General features: G+C 34.2%; 1 protein-coding gene across 6 annotated transcripts in view; it reads left to right on the top strand.

The window, feature by feature from the left end:
* Positions 1 to 2,876: 2,876 nt before the first annotated feature.
* LOC145279823 (protein phosphatase EYA1-like) overlaps positions 2,877 to 25,063 on the top strand; it is a 1,162,399-nt gene continuing 1,140,212 nt past the window's right edge. The window contains exon 1 of one of the 6 annotated variants that reach the window (XM_080131218.1): positions 2,877 to 2,986. The gene's annotated coding sequence lies outside the window, so the exon portion shown is untranslated. The remainder of the gene's footprint in view (positions 2,987 to 25,063) is intronic. The other 5 variants (XM_080131213.1, XM_080131219.1, XM_080131215.1 and 2 more) reach the window with 5 other exon arrangements.

Here is a 25,063-nt window from a genome sequence, read left to right as displayed (position 1 = left end):
ACAGAAAAGACGTTGCGAGCCTGTCTCTGCTTTGTCGTTATTTTCATGGCAAGTGCTCGTCTGAGCTCTAATCTATGCCCCCGCCCGGCCTGACTTTTAGGAAAAACACTCGTCTAGCTGAAACCGCCATCTATAATTTCCCCCACTCTTTATCTGTACCTAAACATAGATTCCATGAATGAAACTTCTTTCTTAAAACTCCACGCCTGTGGAACTCTGTTCCGTTTTCCTGCTTTCCAATTGACTACAATATTGTCCTCTACAAGTCCAACGTAAACAAGTTCTTGATGAGCCGTTCCCCTTGAGTAATCCAATTTAACAAATTTCCACTACTAACGATTACTACATTTTCCATTGATACTCGTTAACCCCTATGCTCGAGTGGCCTCCAGGCTTTGATAAGTGGTGACTCTTTTGTAAAAGAAAAAATCAAAAAAAAAAAAAAAAAAAGAATGACTTCTACGACATCAACTAGAATCAAAACCAAAACATTTCGTTACCTTCAAACTATCGACAGGTGGATAATAAAACGTTAGAAATTAAGCAACGTTAATGCACAAATGTATATTTACGTATGCGTTAAAGTGCATTTTGTCGACTTACACCTGACATGTTTCATTTATTTTCAAATTTTACCCTTTATCAACTATTTTTATCAGCTAAAGACTAAATCGAATTTGTTCCACAGATCCGAATACCCTATATATCAAGTTTCAAGTCTGTAGACCAAAAATTGACAGAGAAGTCTAATAGAGGACATGTCGCAGATAGACAGACGAGATCACTTTTCCGATTATTTTCTTCCTTGATTAAAACAATGACGTTTTATCCTAATTCATATTAAATATCGGTGTTGTTCTCGGTTACACACAAAGACGCCCCAAGATTACCTTTACTAAGACCACGGAGCACGCCACAATGTCGTCAGGTATTCAAATTTGGGAAGGGGGCATCTGAACATGTTCTTATTTCACTTTCTCGATGTTTCTTAGGACGAGATCTTACTTGAGTCTATGAAGCATACAATCAAGTAGTTCATCACTGGGCAGAAAATGCACATTCGTTTGAATTGTCATTCCGATACGGTAATGTAACATAACGCGGGCGGCTATATGCAAATACCGAGTCGTGAGCGATATGACATCTCGATAAGAAAAAAGAAGACTAAAATAAAGGAGAGAGAGCACGTTCGAGAGGACGATCACACTAGAGACATGGATGACGTTCAAGAGCACGATCATGCGAGAGACGTCACAGTCGTAACGAAAAGTCACGTGTGGCAGGTGAATGAGGAAATAAATGTCATTGTTACAAAAACTAGCAATTTGGAAGCTCTCTTGTATTCTTTGGTTACTTTGCGACTGAGGCTACACCGTGTTGGGTAACGTTACAGTAGAGTCTGGTATTATCAAAAACTACGTGGGCAGTTTAGTGCAGTGCTGGAAACCTATTTACTTTTATTCCCGAGAGCGCAGACTTAGACACAAATTCGTTTTTTAATGTTGGAGCAAAGGGGCACTCTATATTGAAGCAAAAATAAAAATTGAAGAAGACAGATACTACGCTTTGCTCTTAGGCAAAATTCCAAGAAAATTCTATTTAAACCGTAAATGGTATTTCGACAGATACTGCCACTTCAAGTGAAGAGTGGACCTGTGAGTGAAGAGATACTTCCTGTAAAGAACATCACTAACCATTAATTTCGAATATTTATTCATTATGCTGCCACGGCAGGTTGATGTGACATAAGGGTCGAAAAGCAGGATTTAAAAAGCCAGTACCTTAGAGAAAGAGTACTCTGACCTGCAAAAGAAAAAAAAAATGTCTGGACAGTCTTGCCAGCATTCTCCTATAAGGGCGACTCAGGCGTCTAGTAATAAACTTTATTTCAGATTACCTGGAGGTGCCCGGTGCCGCCCGGGCATCTTTTGCAAGCTGCTCCTCATTGCTAATCGTCCGAGGCGACCGGAGAATACCGATGGGGATGGGCTGCCAAAGCTGCTTTTTTTTTTTTTTTTTTTTTTTGGAGGCGCTAGACAAAATGGCAAAAATGAACCTCCTAGAACTGCACAGGACCAGCAAAGAAAAAGCAGCTATTTCGAAAAAGGCATAGACTCTATCAGGGATCTAAGTTCTTAAATTCTCCATTCTTAATTCCAGACGGATTTCGTAACTGACCGAACACTACGGCTGAAAGCGTAGTAAAGTATCGTTTGTATGATAGTAATATTTGTATAAAAGGGCACCACGTGTGGAGATAGACAACTTATGTTTTGGTTATACGAACGTCTTTCTTTTTTTTATTACATCCTTCCTTTCTTTTCTTTATAATTCTTTTTCCTCTTCGTAAAACTCTTTTCTTTTTTTAATCGTACTCTACTCTCACCAATGTCGACTGCTGCTACCCTCCCACCACTTCCTGAAACATCCTGCCACCACTCCCAGCGACGGCGACGCGCGTGCATTCCTTCCATCAGCTTCTTCTCTCGCCTTTTTTCTCTTTGTAGGCGTTGCTCACTCAAAAACCTCCACCCTCACTATTTCTCGTTTTTTTCTTTTCTTTTTTTTTCTTTCTTTACTTACGTTGTTCTTTTATATATATATATATATATATATATATATATATATATATATATATATATATATATATATATATATAATTATATTTCTTTGTCGTTATTATTTTCTTTCTTTTCTTTTTCTTTCTTAAATCTACCCTCCCTAAAAAACTGTTTTTCCCGCAAAAACAAACAAAAAAGCGAAAAAAAATTAACAACAAAAAACAAAACAAAAAAAAAAAAACAAAAAAAAAATTAGTGACAACAACATTCGCGGTGGATATAAACTACTTACACCACTGGTCTTTTTTTTATTCTTGTATAAGCACGGACGGATATATTCTACCTACCTACCAACAACAACAAAAGTAAACGACTCTTATTTCAAAACAAAACAATATATATATATATATACATATATATATCAGGTTAGTACTACAAGTTACGAATATTTTCCCGGCGTGTTTTGATATATGAATGATAAAACTTTCTATTTTTTCTTTTCAAAAATAAATACAAAAAAAAAATGGTTATTAAGTTGAACGCTAATCAATAAAACTAACAATCCTAAGTGCCTTATTAAACAAACATTTTATTATTATTAAAATGCGTATTTCTTTCTTTGTAAAATGTTTGTTTAAAAAAAATTACCTATAAAAACAAAAGCCTAACTGACCGATTTTTGTACCTACGGATGCTCAGAAAAGAAATAATTGCCAAACACATTTCTGTAATAGTAGTAAAAAGATACAAAAACAAAACGTCCGCTTAATGTCAACTCTGAGTGTTAGGTTACCGTAACCTGGTATTAAATTATAATTTGAAATTCGATTATTCTGTCTGGATGCAGTAAAATATCTATTAACTATTCTACTGTTGTTGACATTTTTCGTTCAATCTCGAAATATCAAGTTTGTCGAATATTTTCTTCAGGTAAACGAAAGTAAGAAATTACCTTTAGTGATTATAATAATGTCAATGTTGACCATCCGTAAAAATAAAAAATTGAAAATGTGACGACGCGTGCAAATGTGTAATAATTTTTAACATCCGAAACCTTCGACATCATTATATGATTTTAAAACATTGTCCTTTCAAATGAGAAATTGAAACCTTTTTTAGAGTTCTTAATCAAGAGATTTTAATTTATGAAACTTTATTTTAATGACGGGGAGAATTGTTATATCAGTAGTTTGATGTGAGGGTCGTGTTCACTTTGTGACTGTGATGTGTCGGTATTTTATTATATATATATTTTTTTTTTTTTTGCGAGTTTTTTCTGTTTTTATAAATTTTTTTTTTTTTTACTTGTGTTGAATATTCGTCCTTAATTTTGTCTTTCTATCCTTAAATCTTTAAACACATTTGGTTTAGAGTAGACCGTCTTTCGCTAATCCTATATTTGATGTACTATCATAGCTAATCTATTATTGTTTGGTTTTCACTTTTCATGTTTACATACTGGAGATGACTATATTATCTCAATTTACTTGCCTCCCCACAAGAGCAAAGTTGGACATCAGGTCGCTTTTTAACACGATTGCGGAGTCAGAAAGTATAAAATCCGACTCCCAGCATTTTTTAAATGCTGATTCCGACTCCTAAAATTCCAAGATCTCCGACTCCAACACTTTCTTCGGTCAATTTTTACGATGTGCCCCAACGTATTATAAACACTCCAACATCCCCCATGTTAAGAACGGCTTTCGGAATAAACACCCCCTTTCTCACCCCCCCCCCCGGCTTTCGAGGTTAGGGGGTGGGTGTTTATTCCGAAAGCCGTTCTTAACATGGGGAGGTTGGAGTGTTTATAATACGCTGCTGGTGGGGCATTGGGGCACGTCGTAAAAATTGACCTTATCTTATAATATTCAGAGTCTCCCTAATTTACTTGCCTCCCCATGAGGACAGAACGAACGAAGTGGCGGGTTGGATCGGCTTTCTCGAAAGGAAGTTTCTAGGGAATATTAACTTCATAAGCGGTCCACAGTTGCATGTATGTTCCGGTCAGGGAAGATGATGACGTTAAGTTCTTTTTTTTTGTTTTGTCTTTGTTTTGTTTTTTTAATTCTTGCAGAGGTGTTTAAATCCTCCTACATACAACGCCTAGTATTCCCAGATGGTCACCTGTCTGATACTAGCCAGTATGAATATTGCTTGACTTCGGTAATTTATCGAGATTCGGTGTGTCAACGTGGTTACGTCGCATTACCCACGCTGCGTCGCTGACCCTATTGACTGACTTGCCTCTCCACGAGGACAGAGTTAGATACAAGGTCTGTTTTTAATGCGGAGAATATCCAGCTTCCACCCCAAACGGAGCTTTCTAGATTAGAATAAAAAACATGGCCTCAGTCTATAAAGATTTCTCCTCCGCTGACAAAACAGATAAGTATATTGGCCGCTGTTGACTTGCCTCTCCACGTGGACCATTAGACACAAGGTCGGGATTAAATCCGGGGAAAATCCAACTCTCCCCAAAGAGTTCACTCTGTATTTTGATACAAATAAAGTACCTCAATCTAAAAGGATTTCTCTTGGCTGGAGATACAACAGATTTCTATATTGTCTTTGAAAGAAATGAAAAAAATTAAAACAAATATATACTCATGAAGTATAGATTGCCTTATTTATGCAAACACTATCGGCTACATATGTGCATAAATGTTTCGGTTGCGACTTTATTCAAAGTCAACATATGGTCGGAAGATGTTGAACTGGGAATCAAATCGTAAATGAAACATGTGTGCACATATGGAGCTAATAATATTTTTTAGGAGTGAAGGCGTTTATACTACACTACGGCTCTACCGGTTAATAAGCACTATCTTATAAATACTGGAATCGGATTAAAATCTAGGAAACAACCTTATAAGTACTTATGTGTGTGTCTGTGTTACAGAAACGAAGTTTGATTTTCTGAGGAGTCCATAGCCGAAAAAATTCGGAATAGATATACTAATTTGGTTTGTCGGCTACAAGTCCGTAAAAATTATATCTACGTTTTCAATTGAGGGAAAACGAGCAATATAATGACTAAAATCTTAATCATTGGAATTTAGCTTATGTTGTCAATGTTATGTTGTCAATGTTATGTTGTCAATGTTATGTTGTCAATGTTATGTTGTCAATGTTATGTTGTCAATGTTATGTTGTCAATGTTATGTTGTCAATGTTATTTTGCATGCGATGATTTTGAGCAGAAAGCGCTATCTAAATGCTAATTTGAAATAATTTTCCCTCGCCAATGTGATGCCCCCACAGGGGAGCGGCAGCGGCACAGATATATTTTGAAAATCAAATTATCCATTGGCACGTGTTTTGTTGGTATACAATTAAATATTGCTAGGTTCAGCCACGCTGATGAGTCGTCTAATGACGAAACACATATCCAAGGATAAGTAGATACATTTCACGTATTTATATAAAATGCAATATATATATATATATGTGTGTGTGTGTGTGTGTGGGTGGGTGTATGTATGTGTATACGTGTATATATCTGTATGTATGTGTATACGTGTATATATCTGTATGTATGTGTATACGTGTATATATCTGTATGTATATGTGTATACATGTATATATTTGTATATATTATGTATGCGTATACGTGTATATATTTGTGTCTATATATATGTATACGTGTATATATATATATGTGTGTGTGTGTGTGTGTGTGTATATACGTGTACATATATAGAGGATGTCTCGAAATAAAGACGAAACGTTGATGAACACAACTCGGTTTACTCCTTTTAATTTCTCTACGTATATACGTATGCACGTGTACATAGTGTGTGTGTATATATATATATATATATGTGTGTGTGTGTGTACACGTTATGTGTGTATATATAATGTTAAAGTAAAGTTGTTCGGTTAAAAAAAGTTTACTTGCTGATTCGATCACCATAAAAAAACAATAAGATATACATTACTTTCTTACGCGATATCTAAAGTTCTATAAAAATGTTTACGGATTTATTTTTGGGAAGCTATGAAAAGAAAATAAAGGTGTCAAAAACTGTGGCCCTCCCTCACCCCCAACCCTGAAAAAGAAAACTTTTTTTTTTTTAAGAGAAAAAAAGGTGGTGAGGTGTTATAAAGAGCAGAGTATTAAAATGCGTGGAAAGATCATCTATATTTAATTCAAATGAAGGTGGCATCGTCGTGTAGTTGCTATAGGATTACGGACGGTCGACTAGACGTGGCGAGTTCGAGTCCTGTAGGGGGCTACTGGACCGCTTTCACTTATATTTTTGGGGAAGGTGTTGGTCTTTAGTAATCATTACTGTTACTGGCACTCATGCAGAGAAGGTACCGTGCTGAAATAATAACGTTATTTCGAAACTCATTCTTAACGTGGGGAGGGGATACGTGTTTTGTTACTGTTTAATGGTGCTCGGAAAAATGATACCGGTAATAATGACAAAAAGTGAATAACTATATAAAAATGGCACTTTGACAATAAAATATTAGGATCGTTCGAGAAATGCGAGTTAAGCGCCTATTTCCCTAGTTTAAAATAGGGGTAAGTTCCTTAGATTGAGTTTAGAAAAAGTCAGTGTGGTTAGGTTCAAATTCTGTAGAAGCACCGAAAAGAAAAGTTATGTTTTATTTAATGATTATTTTATAATAAATATTTATACATAATAATCTGAAAGAAAGCCTATTCAATTTATTTTATTAAGTCTTCAAAATGTTAACATAATTCAATCATTTAATCGCTAACAGCTAATGTTTTTCATTCTCTCGCATCAAAAAGATTTTTACTTAAAAAAAAAAAAATGGTATACTGCAGAAATTTGGTAAAATTGGTTTAGAAATTGCAAGTGTCGAGCGTTACGTGAGAACAAAAAAAAAATGGCCGAATGATACGATTATATCTTTGGAGTCTCGATAATGACTTACATATAAAAATAAAAACCAATTACTGGTAGAAATTCACCCAATAAATGGGTTGCTAACGTTTATTGGGTGAATTTGGGGGGGGCATTTTGTTTTAAGTTAACCATGAGTTTTTAAGTAATCTGCAGAACCTGAATATAGGAGGGTTTTTAACTATTTTGTACTTTCATCTAACAATTTAATTAATAAACTTATAATGGGAAATTGATACCCTCACCGGAAGTTATATTATTGATGAAGTTTAATATCAGGGACTGAATCTGATCAAATACCGGTTGCTGCTAACTTTGAATCAGGTTTGATACTGGTTTGCCAATATTTATGAAATTATTGTTTTTGTTTTTTGTTTTTTGTTTGGTTTTTCCCAATTCGCAATTATAACTTTTTTGTTGTAGAAGAAAATTAGTTATTATTAGAGTTCTGGATTCTTATGCAGAATAGTACGGAATATGCTGAAATAATAACGTTATTATATAAAAAAAAAAATATCATTTTCTATTGAGAAAAATGCCCCTAAATCGAACTACATAATTTTGTGTTTAATATTGATGAGGGGGTCTCTTAGTAGCTGGTAAAAAAATGACAAGTTTTCAGGGCGGAAACAAAGAACATGAAAAAAAACAAAAAAAAAAACAACCATAATATCAGTCCTGGTGACTCTTGACTTGGCTAGAGTTATAAATTATGATGAGAGTGGATATACAAGCAATTAAGCGTTATATTCCTTATCTCTACCTCCACAAATACTTTTCACGCTGGCTCGCTAAAAGGATCGCTCAAACTAACTGATCGTCCTGGATATGACCTTAAACTATATCGGATGGTGAGGCCCCAGGTGGGGCCACTCTTTAACTGCCATTGCTCCCAGGTCCACTTTGACCTGGAGTGGTAGTACCTGTTAGGGTCCCATGGGTTAAATAGAAACCGACTTGAAAAAAATATATATATATTCTATTAAAAAAAAATTTCTTCAAAATAACTGGATTCGGCATTAAATAACCTGAAAAGGGTTGATATGCAGTAAAACAAAAACAACCAACCAAACTAACAGAAATCATGATTAGCCCTAATTTAAAAAAGAAAGCTTAAAAACCCCACCTCTACCGGTGTAAATGCCTATGAAAAAAAATTATTTAAATTTTTTTGGGGGGTCTTCGCCCTATTTTAACCTAGACGAATGGGAGCTTAACCTGTACTTCTCCAATGGTTCAAATTTCGGAATGATCCTAATTTCTGTTGTCAAAGTGTCATTTTTACCTAGTTATTCACTTTTGCCATTTTTACCTAAATTCGCAAAAAAACTTGAATTTAACCTAAACATAATATTGAAAAATACCATGAATTATTTTAAAGTAAATATCGTTGGGAAAATACTCAATTTTGTCCCCTCGTTAATTTGTAATTTGTTTACGTTAAAAATTGAGTATAGAACACGGACCATGCTGAAATAATGCTATTATTTAGAAACCCATTCTTAGCATGGGGTAAGGGACATTTTTTTTCTTTTACTATTTATATACGTTCACATCACAATTTTGCAAAACAAAAAATACGGTAAAAATTGAAAACGGCACGGTCCACGTTCTGCATAACTACCAAAAATTGATATGAGTTTTTACACGTTTATTTCCCTCCCACGATGGAAAGATGTGACACAAGGCCAGTGAAACTGGGATTTGAAAAGTCGGCACCCTAGAGGACAAGCACCTTGGTTTGCAAATGAAATAAAAAGATGCCTGTGCAGTCCCGTCGGCATTCCTCAGTAGGAGCGCACCAGCCGAATAGCAATGAACTAAGCCTCTTCTCAAAGGGTAAGAAAGCAAAGCCTGGAGAAGGGGTGAGGTGGGGTGGACCTCCTAAAACTACACAGGACTATACGGACCTTATCTGAGCCAACCAAAAATCTGTCAACAATGGCCCCAAACTCTGGTGACTTTGGGATTCAAGGGACTAAACAAAGATGACTACTTCTCCAAGATCCGATATTTAGGGAACTTAAAACGCTTAAAATGCATGTTATTTTTAGACGTAAATATATTACAAATGAAAAAGTAAGCAAAGTATTTGGTTTTTGTTGACAAATTTGAAATTAGTAATTTCCCAACGATATTTCATTATAAAAATAATTTCTGTCGACAAAAATGATTAGTTAATCCATATACTCTCTATTCAAATATGCATTAGATATTAAGATATACAGTATAAACCCGGGATACGGCATTAAAAATTAATAACAAGATTCAGTACAGTATATAATACACATGTATATTATCAAATATTATTGATAACACCGTAAGGCGGGGCAAATATCGTAACCAGAGTCCAGAAAAACATCGTATTCCACATTGTAACCTGAAAAAAAAATGTATGCTGGGGTAATACTGTACTCTAAAGCTGGTTGTCTAATCACTTCAACGTAAATACATCCGGCCCACCCAACTAGCAGCAAAATCCCACCCCTTCACAATAGAGGCTCCTGATCTTCGACTCTAATAGCTTAGTTCCTTGGATCACTTGCCTTTGGAAATTCCCTTCCTACTGTCTAACTCCCTGACGATACCAACATGCGGAAATGTAAGTACAATATAAACAAACATCTTGCTTGCAAACTTTCTACCCAGATCGCCCCTATAAATCTGGCCCATGTCACAACAGCTCCTTATGTTTTAGTACCAATGTGCCTTGTTTGCGACGAACAAAAATTTCTTTTTACTAAAAATTCGGTATTTGCAATTTACGGACCGTGCTGAAATAATAACGCTATTTAGGAACGCATTCTTAGGCATAGGGAGGGGGGAGGCTTTTGTTTTTATTTCTAAATAAAAGTTCTATAAAAATTGAATTTAACTTGAAAATCTTATCTAAAAAATAATAGAACGGACCATAAACTGCACAAGTACCACTCTAGGAGAAGGAAAACTCCAAAACTAACAATCCATCTTTCTCTTCTGATCTCGGCATTGCTTTCAGTCCTCCTGGATTTGCCCCTTGCCACTGTATTCGAGCAATATCAGATTTAATTTCCCAACGGTGTATCCTTTATAATAGTTTCCATCAATAGTAGTACGCCCTCCATTCAATTATTGATTAAATAGTTTGGTTGTGCTACTACTGCCTACCCACTCTAATAGCAACAAAATATTACCCCTTCACAGTAGAGGTCCCTAGATTTTCTATGCTAATAAAACTTATTTACTCAGACTGCTTGCTTTTGGAATTCCCTCTTCGCTCTCTGATTCCCCGACCGTACGAACGTGTAGAAATTAAAATGTAATGTGAACAAACATCTTGCTACCCGATTTTCCTATTACGATAGCCCCTTACGCTTTGGTGACGAAAGTTAAAAAAGAAAAAAAAACTAAATATCAGACTTTCTTTGCTTATCTTGACTGTATTTGCTGTCCTCCTGAACTTCCACTTGCGACTCGATTCAAGAAATGGAGGAGTAAAGGATTGCGCTACTCTTGCTTTAATATAGATTCCTCTTACAAAGGGTTTCAGTCTACGATCTCTTGAGCAGGGGATTCTTTGGTCATTTCCCAGAATAACTACCAAAGCAAAAAGGGAGTGAAAAATAAATACCCGACAAATCAATGTTTACAAAAGGCAAACTAAATTACTCTTCTGCCTATCTACATAAGATTTTTGTGTTTTAACTTATTTTAAAGTGTTTTTTGATTAAAAATATAGATATTATAAAACATGTTTTGTTAGAACGAAAAAACGAAAAAACAAAATGGCCGTCTAATTCGATAATCGCACAAAACTCGAAAATTAACCAAGATACTGATAGAAAAACATCCAACAATTGTCACCAATCGTGCAATATTATAATGTTCTATCAGTATTTTTCGATTTTTGAACGATTATCGAGGCTCGACTATGACTCGAATCAGACCACCATTTTGTTTTTGAATCCTAACATGAAAAGTTTTGCTCTAGTAATATTTTTAACTAAAAACTTAAAATAAGTTAAACACATAAAAAAAAAAAAAAATAATAATCCAGGTAGGTAGAAGAGTACTTAGCTTGCCTTTGGTAACATGTATTCGTTGTGTATTTTTATTTTTTTCGTAGCTTAGTGGGGGTGGCCCTTTTCTCTTCCCTACAACCTCTTTCCTACAGAAGAGACGTTGCGAGCCTGTCGCTGCTTTCTCGTTATTTCCATGGCAAGTGCTCGTCTGAGCTTCAATCTATGCCCCCCCCCCTTGCCACACTTTCACAAAAAACACGCGTCTAGCCAAAACCATTATCAATAATTTCCCCCACTCTTTTTCTGTGCCTAAATCTAAATGTAGATTCCATGAACAAAGCTTCTTTCTGAGAACTGCACGCCTGTGGAACTTTCTTCCGTTTGCCTGCTTCCTGGCTGACTACACTCTGATTGTCTTCAAGTCCAACGTAGACAAGTTCTTGATGAATCGTCCCCCTAAGTAATCCAATTTACAAAATTTCCACTAATGCTTACTACGCTATACTCACATTGACTAATGTATACCCATTAACCCTTATCCTCGAGTTGTCTCCGGGCCTTGATAAGTGATGATTCCTCTCTCGCTCTCTTTTTTTAATTAAGAAATAAGTTTATTTTCCACGCCACCCTACCTCCGATATATGTAAAAGTCAAGTCGCTTGTGTTGATGAGAATTTTTTGTTGTTAGATTTAAGAATATATTCACATAAAACTGATAGACAGGGTGTATATTCTCGCGACAAATCTCCCTTGAGAGATAAGGTTTAACAGTTAGAATTCTTGGAGAAATTTATTTCTTTTTTTGTTTTTACGCCATGTGTTGTTTAACTGACGGCGTTTGGCATTTTTCCATGTCTTTTTACCATTCCTTAATTTTTTTTTTTACCCGTCTTCACATTGCAAGAAAAAACATCCCTAAAAAAAACTTTTCACTTTTTACAACTACAAGAATGAAAATAGGTTTAAACTTGTAATTAATTTGTAAAAGTTTTTTTTTGGGGGGGGGGACAATAGACAGACGTACGAAATGGTGGTTTAAAAAAACAAATTATAACGAATGAATGCTATCAAAATAAAACAAAGATACTGTTAGAATCCCTAACACAGTAAATGTTACCGTGACATTTATTGAATAGGTTTGTATCAGTATTTGGTTTTATTTTTGATTTTTAAGTCACTATCGAGATTTCAAAGATATAAGAGTCTCATCGAAGCCATTTTTTCTTGTTCTCACGTAACGATCGGCAATACTTGTTTTTCGAACCGAATAAACGTTTTAAAGTAAGTAAAAGCAGTAAAACTTATTCAGCTAGGTAGAAGAGTAACTTAGCTTATCTTTGATAACATTTGTTAAATATATGTATTTTTTTACCTCTTCGTTCTGTTGTCTGTTGAAAACAAACCCGTTTTTTTTTTGTTTTTTTTATTAATGATTTGTGCAGTTTAACACTACCAAGCCAGTGGAGTGCCAGTACCATTTTAGATTTCCGTAGAATTAACAAACTCTCCCACTCTGTTAAGAATGGCTTCCTAAATTTGCTTGTTGTCGTTAAATTGCACAAGTGTCCTTTTTCTGGTCACCAGTGCTTGTGCTGTTTGAGGACTTTTCTGTTTTTTTATAAGATTTTTCAAATTTAACGATATCCTTTGTGCATTAAATTGTTAGGTAACGGAATAATAATATTAATAAAAACAAGCCTCCACTTGTAAAAAAATGGATTTCTAAATAATAACGTTATTATTTCAGTATGGTCCGTAAACTGCACAAGTAACCAGTCACCTGATTATCATCTTGTGTCTGGACCGAACAAAAAGTACCCCCTCTTAACTGCACATTTCAAAAAGTGATGCAAACAAAGATATATGTAAAATTACATAATTCTTTTATACCTACAGGCCCTAATGTTTTATGCTTATGCAATCACCAGTGTAGGATGACTATTCCTGCCAGTCTGGAGGTTCGAACCAAGCTATGAAGCCACCTTTTAATGGTTTCATTTTACTTTGGTCAAAATTCTCAGAAATCAATGGGCACTCTTCTTAAAGTTAAAACTCGATTTCTGTATGAAATACATAGATATTCAAATATTCTATTAAAGTTCCTTTTACGCCTCAAACATTGAGTTAGTAAAAGCATGCGGGAACATAACTTTCGTCTTCCCAGTTGACCATGTAAATATGTTATAGCATATCTTTCTTTTGGTCATAATGGATTCCAGGACAAGAATTCATCTAGTCTGGTGGTGTATCCAGCTTTGTGCTGTTATTTGAGGTAACATCACTTGTAGAAGATGCACCAAGGAGATCTTATTTGGGCTGCGAATATTTCCTCAGGGTTTACTTGTAGCAAAAAGTATCTTCATGCCAGATTGTCCTGACAAATTTCTGTACAGAGAGACCTTAGACGTTCGAGGATAATATTTAGTAGGCATTCAAGTTCTCACTCTATTTCTCATAACATTTGATTTTATGTTTTGCTCCACTTTGCAAACTTTGAATAGTAGTAGCAAAATAGTACCTTTTTTATTGAGCAACAGTCCATGGAGGAGCTTTTAATCCTCTTGTGTTCCTTTTTTTGGTTGTTGCAGTTATTGCTGATGGCTGATCTCGGTTCGTCTCTGGTATTGTAATATTGTAAATGTCAAAGAAATGAAGGTTTGCACCATTGCTTACCTCTTCCCGTCGGGTGCATGACTGAGTTGAGGGGCCTTTTTATCCTAGGTGCCTGCCTGCCAGTATTTTCTTTTGTTTATACTTTTATTCATCTTGTCTTTTTTGAATATTTGGTCAGGGTTTACTTCCTGTTAAAAGTATTCTCACGCCAAGGTCTTTACCCTGACAAAACCCTTATATACAGAGATACCAAAGACACCTGAGGGTAATGTTTAGTAGGCATTCAAGTTTCTATCGATAGGAATGTTCGAATTGCAATTTGTGGAAAAACCGGAAATGTCTGAACCAGTTTACGGCTTGAAAACCACGAAAATAAAATGTAAAAAGCAGGCGAATACAAAACCAGGTTAGGTTAAGTTTTAAAAAGAGTTTCTAAAAAGTTTTCTAAAAATATACATGGTAAAAGAAATAAAGTTGATTCATTTGAGAATCAGTAGAAAAATATTAAGCTTCCTGATATACTGATCACATGTATGCAATTAATACTATAAATCAAAGGTTCTCAACCGGGGTCCATGTGGACCACCATGGTACATGTAACGTTAATATCAGTTCAGTCTTCTTCAGTCTGTTGATATATGGTTTTTGGTTTTCTTTACATTACTGAAAAATCAAATAAGCTATAAGGGTTCACCAAAATACATTAAAAAGAAAAAAGTCATTATTAAAACAAGGTTGAGAACCCATTGCTCTAAATTAACTAATTTGCATATTCCTTTGTAAAATGACATCTCATTAATTATTTTTTTTTAATGTTTTCTAATTCAGTTATTGCTTTCATTTTAATATAATAGTTATATTTACGAATATGTTTAATGTTGTGGTAACATCACTTAGCATATTGACTCTTTACGATTTTTTTGATCTGGAATAGCAATATTTGGTTTCTTCAACTTTTCAGAGCAACGCCGAGACACCGGTCTCACTAGTAGTAAATAAGATGTTAAAAAATATTTCATAAATGAATAATACTAAAAGAAAGAATATTCAGTAAATAATTTTTCTAATCAAACAAATATAACAATAAAGGTCGATTAATTTAATAATCTGTAAAACTTATTAAGCATTCTAATATATTAGCCGCGTGTATACAATTAATATAAATTAACTAATATGCATATTGCTTTGCAAAATGGCATCTCATTAATTAACTATTCATTTTTATTAACAGTTTTAGTTAAAATATTTTATGTCCTGGATAAAGGTTTAAAGTGAAAAAAAAAACTTTTCCCGATATTTTGCTTTCTGTGAGTAGCGGTGTTTGGTTTCCTCAATTTTCCAGGGCAACGACGAAACGCTAGTTAATAAAATTTTAAAAAAACAAAAAAACTAAAAGGTCTTTCTAAAATAGACAAAAAGAAAAGAGGAAACAAAGGTACTTGTGCACTTTACGAATCCTATTAGTTTTTGGATAGGATTTTCAAGTTAAATTAAATTGTTAAGTAACATTACACAATATATTTAAAAAGCTGCTTTCCTCATGTTAAGAATGGCTTTCTAAATGTTATTTCAACACGGTTGCTAAACTGTACAACGAAACCAAGTTGATTCACTTCATGATATTAAGAAAATTAAGAAACTCATTCTTCACATCAAGGGAGTGAGTGATTAATTGTCAGATGAAAAAATAAATTAGAAGGTTAATTCACTTAATGTTGGCACTGATTAACTGTTCGGTGACGGTTTGGTCATTTCCGGCCTGTTTGCAATTGGAAACATTTAGGTAAAAACGGATCCCCTGCTGTAGATGCTCCAAAAGTGATCAAAACTGTAAAAAAAAAAAAAAAATTAAAAATGATTATACATTATTTCTTTTTCTGGAGTGGGGGAGCAGAACTAATCGAGTATAGAATAAGAAATTAGTTCAGACTGGGTTACCCTTTCATATGGCCCTATGCCATACATTATTTCCGAAATCTAAGATTTTATAAATTACAGTAAAAAAATCAAGTATTGCTTCAATACTTACTCCAGGCAATAACTAACTGATATCAATTAATAACTCTTCTTTACAGTCATGGGCTGAGGGAACAACAACAATCTACCCACGTGAATTAAATAATGCGTTTAGATCAAAATTCCATATAGGTTTCTAAGTTCGACATGAAGATTCCAGAGTTCACCAAGAAGCACCTGTTGATGAAGGTCAGAGGTTACATTGGCCGAAACGTTACGAATGTAACATTTAAGATGAAAATTGTAGCCTAAATTATCCAAATTATCATTCTCCATTTAAAAAAAAAAAAAAAATCAGAAACTTAAAACCAAATGATATTTTTAAAGTCCCTATTTACTTGCCTCCCCATGGGGGCAAAGTTAGACATATTGCCGTTTTTTTTTTTTTTTTTATGTAGTGGATATCAAGCTTCCCGAAAACTGTCACTCTTGATGCGACCCAGATAAAAATCGCCTCAATCAAGAAGGATTTCTCCAACAAAGCAGATATTAAATTTTGAATTATTTATTCGCATAAAAAAATTAAAGTGATATTTTGAACAAATTAGGCAGAAGGCCATTGACATTGTGGAACAAATGAGGGTTGTTGGTTTCATGTAACATATTTGTTTATCCTATCTTTAGCAAGAATATTTTACAGTCACCGTAATACCACATTTCTTTTAGGACACCCAGCCCGGGGACCGAGAATAAAACACAGTCAGTAACTAACTAGTTTCGAAACGCTATAAACTCTGTAATTATTTAACTTAAAAGTTGATTTTCTTTTTTTTTTTTTTAATCAAAACTAATTTATATATACAATAGGTAGAAATCTATACTGCTAAGTAGTAAGGTTGTACATCTTAAAACAAGAATAGGTTTAAACCTCCCAAAAGTTATACTAGAATTGTCCGCAAAGGTGGCGTAACGGATAAAGTACTAGGTCAATTTCACTTGTAAGTGAACTTTTTCTGTGGCTTGAAGGTGCAGTCCTTGGTGGGGGTAATGCTAGGAACACAATTGTGCATTACTTAAAGACTTCTACCCGAGGGAATGAGAGCATGCTATCCCCGAGGATTAAATAAAGAGGTTTATTCGCAATTTTGTGCAGATTCTCAAGTTTGACAAAATACACCTCAAGAGGGTCGAAGGTTACATCGGCCAAATCGTCATGCAATTGACACCCAAGATGAGAACATTAGTCCAAATAATCTAAATGACACAAAAATAATTCAATTCCATAAGCTTTCAAACAAAAATATTAAGGAAATGGTGAAGAATTGTCATTGTTGTTGCCATTTTCCTGATTAGGGCGAAAATATGCTGACATTTAATAAAAGTCCAGACTAGTTAACATTAGATAGCTGGGAGCCCTCCCCTCAAAACAAACATAATTTATACCAAACGCATTAGAATGAAATACTTTACCTAACTAGCCAAGTTTAAACGTTCATAACACTTCTGTCACACCTTTTTGTTTATATGAAATCAGCCTTTTCACCATTTAATAGCAGCCACAAAATGCCAACAGGTTTTGGCTATCATTAAATGTAAAGTTTCGAGAAGATGGATTTTATAGATTAAAGAGTGTTAATTAAAGTGTTATGAACGTTAAAAGTTGGTTATTTATGTTGGAAAATTTCATTATAATGCGTTTTATATAAGTTTTTTTGTTGTTGTTTACGAATTAACTGTTCTGTACTTTTAAAACGTTTTGGATTCTTCGATTATTCCTGACAAATTTGCAGAATTTCTTGTTGACGAAATAAGGTTTTCCATTTAATTTTATAAATTCTTTCAAATGTTACAACTTGGTTGTAAATACTCCCTCACCCCTAAAAATATTCCACTTCTCAGTTTAATGGTTTAATTATAAAACGGTTTGCTTATTAAATAGATAATTTCTTCCTAAGTTTTTCATCGCTTTTTTTCTATTTTTTTTATACATCATTACCACAGGACTGCATTCCTGCAGACTACAATATGGTCTACAATTTAAACGTCAACAAATAGTTGTCATAAAGCACCCTGTCAAGTCATCAAATTTAGCCCATTTTATTCGTTTCCAATCTTCTCATGACAGTGTTCATAATTCAACTGAAAATCCATCTATCTCATTATTACTTATCCTTGACAAGGAGTCATCTCTTGTAAAGAATAAAAATCAGTCAGAAAAAGAATTATGACGGTTTTTGCTCTGTTTATTAAGGACTCATCTCTTGTAAAGAATAAAAATCAAATAAACAGAATAAAAACCGCCATAATTCTTTTTCTTTATATGTAAGACTAGCCTGGGTGCCCGGTGTTGCCCGGGTGTTTGGAGGTGTGTGTTTAGCAAAAAAAAAAAAAAAAAAAAAGTGGCAGTAAGCAGGCTCGAACCCATATAACGGAGAAGGAAAAGAACGTGAAAAAAAAAAATGTGACGTCTTTTCCGTTGCGTCCGTCGCCAAACCAAAAGTGGTGAAGATTTAAATTATGGCTAGTCAATCGAAACGAGGGGATGACTTTCGAAAATATCGGCGAAAAAAGCAACCCCTTCCTGTTGAAAAATGCCCAGTTAAGGGTGAAGGAATTAATGTTTTTAGCCAATTTTTTAATATTTGTCGTCCGAAGGGTCACGTTTCAAAATGATACCAACCTTGTGAAAATCCGTCGCCTCTGTCGAAAGTTTTAGGCAGGCATACAAACATACATACATGCATTTAAACAGACATTAATATTTATATTATAGATAATTAAATAGAATAATTAAATCTCTATATATAAAGTTAGGTATGCCCATATGTTTATATATTTTTATGTACAAGTTTCACTTTTAAATTAACTGATCATTATGAATTTTGGAACACTGCTGCTAGAGAGAAAGTGTTGTAATGTGGGTTGTATTTAGTTTTGTGCAAAGGCAATAAAAATCTTGTGAGGGTCAGGCCCTTTGAAAAAATTCAGATACCTCAAATTTTCATGAAATTTTACTAATAAATATTAGACAACAATTAATAAATAGTCAACAAATCTTATTTTTTTAATTTTATTTTTTAGGAATTTTATGCGTCATAATATGGATAGAACCACCCATTTGAAAATTCAAATATCAAATTTGCTTCAAATTTAATTTGTCGTCATTGACAGCAATCAAACAAGATTCCCTGAATGCGTTAATACACCTTAAGCTTATGCAGTAAATGTTCAACATTTATTCCGATGAAAATCATAATCAAAATTAGAATAAGGATTCTAGACATAAACATCAGTTCGATTATGTAGGAAGACGTAAAAATAGTGCAAAACTGTTGTTACAGCAACTAATTTTACCCGCCTTAGCACGGATATTCTTTTTTTTTTTTTTTTTTTTTATTCAACTATTCTTTTGCTTCGTTATCACTAAATGAAGCATCAAACGTGAAGTTTATTATATACTAGCAGGGAGACCCGACGTTGCCGGGGATTGAATGATGATCAACGGATATTTCACACCCCTATATTTTATTGTCCTCGAAATCCATGAAATCGCCCAGGAGGAAGCTTCACATACCTCCATGCAGTAACTTAGTCAAAAATATGTTATACTACGTTGCATTCTATAGAACCTACTGTTTCTTTTATGAAATTATTTTATATAAACTTCTTTTCAGTTAACAAAAAAAAAAAAAAAACATTAAGAAATTTACATGCAGGGTTTGAACCTACAGACCATGTCATGGTAAAAAAAAAAAAAAAAAACAGCAAAAAAAAAATCTTATAAAAATCTTATAAAATTCTTTGCAGTTAATGAAAAAAAATTAAGAAATTTACGTGCAGAGGCTGGACCTACAGACCACGTCATGCAAAAAACAAAAAACAAAAAAAACTTACCCACATTACTATCATTGTTCTATCATTGTTGCTAAGCAACGACATGGAAAAATGGCTTTACCGATGATAGATAAATTAAAATAATGGTTTCGATTATCGGTAATTATCGGAGGTATTTTGAGAAAAAAACTAAACTGAGATCACTCCTAGACTTATACACTAAAATTCTATAAATTTTAAAGAAAATTTTTTTTTTTTTTTTTTTTTTTATTCAATTTTCACCCCAAACAAGGCACAGTGCCACTTTGAAGCAGGGGGCTACTATTAGGGAATTAATTAGCGGGGTCATTATGAAGGGAGAAGAGTAGAAAAATGTTTGTTAACATTACACTTGAACTTCTGCATATCATTGCAGTTGGGAAAGCAGAATCCCGGAAGGGAGTTCCAAAGACCCGCAGTTCTGGGGAAGAAACTATTGGAGTAAAAGGCTTTCTTGCACCTAGGGATCTCCACTGTAAAGGGATGAGACTTAGTAGCTTGTCGGGTTTGTCGGGGGTAGTTACGTCGGGGAGGTACAAGTGTTTGCAGTTCGTCAGAGCATTCACCATTAAAGTATTTGTAGAACAGGCAGAGGGATGCAACATCTCGTCGATGGGACAGAGGTTGAAGCCCAGATGACAGTTCAGGACCTATCAGGTTTGCGACTCTTTTTTGAACCCTGTCCAGGAGCGAGAGACAAGCAGCAGATGCACCAGCCCAGATGTGACAACAGTACTCCATACATGGGCGAATGGTTGCCTTATAGAGGTATAGGATACTGGCAGGCGTAAGTAGTTTTCTAGCACGGTAGAGGGAGCCAACCTTCCTTGCAGCAGCCTTGGCAATGCTCTCAATGTATCTATTCCAGTTCATATTCCCTGTAAACGTTAGGCCGAGGAGTTTAAAAGAAGTACTTTCAGGCAATGTGTTCTTGGCCATTGCTATTGGTGGTAGAGAAGGTTTCTTGTAGTTATTGAAGGAAACAAGCTTAGTCTTAGCAGCATTGAATGAGACCAACCATTTTTGTCCCCATTCCACTACGGATTGGAGGTCATCCTCTAGTGTTTCTGCCATTTTCTTGGATATGTGTTCATTTGTTTTCCCCTCATATCTGTTATAGAGAGTGGTGTCATCGGCAAATATACCCATCTCCGAAACAATATTATCAGGGAGGTCGTTTATGAATATCAGGAACAATAGAGGTCCAAGGATAGACCCCTGAGGCACTCCCGCATTTATGTCATATTGTTTGGATGTACGTCCGTCGAGGACAACTTTGATTTTTCTATTACTTAAGAAGGATTTAATTACGTTATGAATTCTTCCAGTGATTCCATATGATCTAATTTTCCTTAGAAGACCATCGTGCCATACCCTGTCAAAAGCCTTAGATATATCAAGGGCCACCGCTCTACCCTCCCCTGTTTTATCCAATGAACGGTATATACGTTCAGAAACTACAGTTAAGATATCTGCTGTTGAACGGGCTTGCCTGAATCCATATTGTTTGTCAGTCAAGAGTTTAGCAGCTGTTAGGTGCTGGACTAGGGCTTTATTAACTAACTGCTGGACTAGGGCTTTATTAACTAAATTTGTTCAGCCATTTCGGAGTCTATAAGGAGCAAACTCACACACAAAGTTGCATTTATATAACTGCAGAGAAGATATATAAATATATATATATATATGCAAATAAATATTTCAAAGGTGACCGTATGTATATCCTTTCACTCTCTTCTTTTTGCCAATAAAATCAAAGTCAACCAATCGAACACTATTATTGCTAATCGTTGAAATTGATTTTAAATTCTTCGATTCAGCATTAAAATCGATGGCATAAATTCGTTCCATTGTTCATGTAAAAGTTATCTAAAAATAAAGACAAAAGTCTTTGAACTCTAAAGAACTTGATTTATTATTATAATCAATAGATTGATCGATTTTAAACATATTTAATTGATTTGGCTAGTCCTCGCCATTACTTAAGATTTTGAAACTTTAGTCATTTTATTTATACAAGTTACAAAAAATTTAAAAATAAAGGTACAAGATTCAATTTGAAGTTTATTTATCTTCAAAGTGTACTTTTATAAATTTTACAAAGTAAGGGATAAAAATTTAGTTTAAATTGAAATCAAAAAATTACCTTGGATTTATTTTATGTAATGTACATTCTGTTGTACTTAAAAAAAAATCATTGAAAATTTTATATCTATACCATTAATTGCTAGATGAAAGATAATGTTTTTAAATTGCAATAAAATGTACATTACATAAAATAAATCCAAGGTAATTTTTTTATTCAATTTAAATTAAATTTTTATACCTTACTTTGTAAAATTTATAACAGTGCACTTTGAAGATGAATAAAATTCAAATTGAATCTTGTACCTTTATTTTTAAAGCCTATAATAAGAAAATTTTGTTTAACAATTTTCATGCCTTGGATGAAATACTTTTCTAACTTGTATCTTATCTTTTTAAGATTATATTTTAAAACTCTCCTCTCTATTTCAGTTTGTATTTCTCCTCATAGCACATCTCATTTTTGCAACCCCCTCTTTGTATTATTACTTGTCTGAATATTCTCTCTGTTTTAGTTTATATTTCTCCTCACATCACAACTCATTTTTTGCAACCCATCTCTTTGTAATACAGGTCTGAATAATTAGAACATCTGAATTTTTTTTTAACAAAAACTTTAAAATAACTTTTTTGGATTAAATTTTTTTAAACTTCTTTCAGAATAGAAAATCTTTAAAAATTAATAAGGAACATATTTCATATAGGTTTCATTAACAAATATTCAATACATAATGAGAAAAATAGAGATAAAAATTTCAAAATGACTGTATAACTGGTTACAGTCTATAATAGTCTTCGTCAGCGAAAGTCTTTGTTATTCAAAACATTTTGTGTCCTCTTTCGCGCGAGGACTAATATGCTCATGTATGTACAGGTTTTTTTTTAACTTTTCTTCACTCCAAAGAAAGCATATTGCCATATCTATAAGGATCATCCTAAGGGGGGAGTTAAGCAGCAAGGTTCTTGCATCCTGCCTTGACAGAATTCAAAATGGACTTCGAAGCCTAGTGGGAAATGCCCCTTTCCCTTCCCTGCAAACTCTTTCCTACAGAAGAGCCGATGCGAGCCTGTTTCTGCTTTATCATTATTTTCAGTGCAAGTGCTTGTCTGAGCTCCAATCTATGCCCCCGCCCCCTCTCAGCAAACTTTCATGAAAAACAGTCGCCTAGCTGAAACCACTGTCAATAATTTCCCCCACTCTTTATCTGTGCCTAAACCTAAACGTAGATTCCATGAACAAAACTTCTTTCTTAGAACTGCACGCCTGTGGAACTCTCTTCTGTTTGCTTGTTTTCCAGCTAACTACGATTTGGTAGTCTTCCAATCCAACGGAAACAAATTTTTGATGAACCGTCCCCTTAAGTAATCCAATTTGCTTAATTTGCACTACTAACGATTACTACGATGTAATTTGGTAAACGTTCCAACTTGTGTGCCATCCATGCCAAACGTGTCACCATTATATTGTAGGACGTCCAGTTGGCTTCTTGTATCTGAAGCGAGAGATCTTAAATTAATTTTCTCTCCTTACGTATATTTGCTCTATTTTTTTTATATATTGAGCTTTACCTTTTTGGCTAGGATCATCTTGAAAATATCATCTCACTGTAATATTTAATAAGACAATTCACTTGATTATCTAATCTGTGATTTTACTCATATATATATATATATATATATATATGCGATGAATGTTGAAGTTTGCTTCAAGCATCATTGTTTTTGAAGACTATATCAATGTGGTTCGTTGTGAACACTATTGACACGAGTTAGTATATCAAAATAATAATGACAATAATTTTCAATTATATTACGTTTATTTACCAACATAATGTGTTGTACAAGATTGTAGGTGTTGATGTCCCTAATTTTCGAGAGTAATATCTCTTCTTCAGGGAAGAAAATAAAAAAAAAACATGTAAAACTGTTTGACGAGGCTTTCCTTTGTTTTATTTGTTTTTATTTATTTCTTTATTTCCAGAAGTCAGTTTCACGAGGATACGAGTTGTGATGGATATTATGTATTGTTAGGAATTACACGCACACATATATACTGAATCAATAAAGATGAAGCTGCGAAGCTTATTCCACCATCATATCTGAATTTGTTTCAGTTCGTGTTCATCCGTCACGCTTCTGCATTGTATTATCGTCTATAAGCTATAATTTCCTTTAAATAGAAAGTATCATTTACAGACTTTGTTTGCAAAAAATATAAAACAAATTAATCTACAATCCAATCCTATACAAAACATATCTAGGATTTCTACATAAAATGACCCAACGACAGTTAATATGCTGTCAAACCCAATAACCAATCAAAATACTCAGTTGCAGAGTTGGAAGTTTAAGGTCCGATTCTGATACCTAGACTTCCAAAATATCTGCTTCCTTATTTTAAAATCTGACAATATTAGAAGTTTCTGATATTTGTATATTAAAAGAAATTCTCTCACTCTGATTCCTAACATTCTTACAACTCTGTCCAAATCTGACTTGAAAACGTTTGGATCGAACTCTGTACGGAATACTATCTTACCAGCATTTTCATACAAGCAACAGTTCACGCTTGGTATCATTTCCACAACTTAGGGCCTTAATTGAATCACAACACTGTGTTAGGGTGAGGTTAGACTTTGGCTCAGTTCTAAGATGTTCACTTTCCCTAGCTTTATCTCTGCTTTTTGAACGATGTGAGGTGAGTTATATCGCCTGAGGTGCCCCCGCCACACTTTACTGCAAAATGCTGACAAATAAATTCATGATTATTTTCGTACCAGTCAGATTGTCTGCTTGAATGTGTTGGTTTTCCTAACCTTTCCGTTTTGTCCCACTCTGTAGATAAAAACTGTCTAGCATTTGGCTTAGGATCAAAGTGTATTATCTGTTTGATTAGAGGAGGGGGAGAAATCTTGGACTGAGTTTAATTTTATTTTTGTCTCAATCCAGAGTGCGCCATTTTAGAGGAGAGTTTGATTCACCTTACATTAATAACCGATTTGGTGTCCAACTTTGACCTCGTAGAGGAGTCGGGTACATACAGTTTTATTCTGACTTCAGTAAGGTTTGGTTACTGTTGAGTTTCAAACAAATA

Source organism: Euprymna scolopes, chromosome 7, assembly GCF_053919585.1.
Source record: "Euprymna scolopes isolate OS-2025 chromosome 7, ASM5391958v1, whole genome shotgun sequence".
In the NCBI taxonomy this organism is placed as follows: domain Eukaryota; kingdom Metazoa; phylum Mollusca; class Cephalopoda; order Sepiida; family Sepiolidae; genus Euprymna; species Euprymna scolopes.
This window is presented reverse-complemented; position numbering and strand designations above follow the sequence as displayed.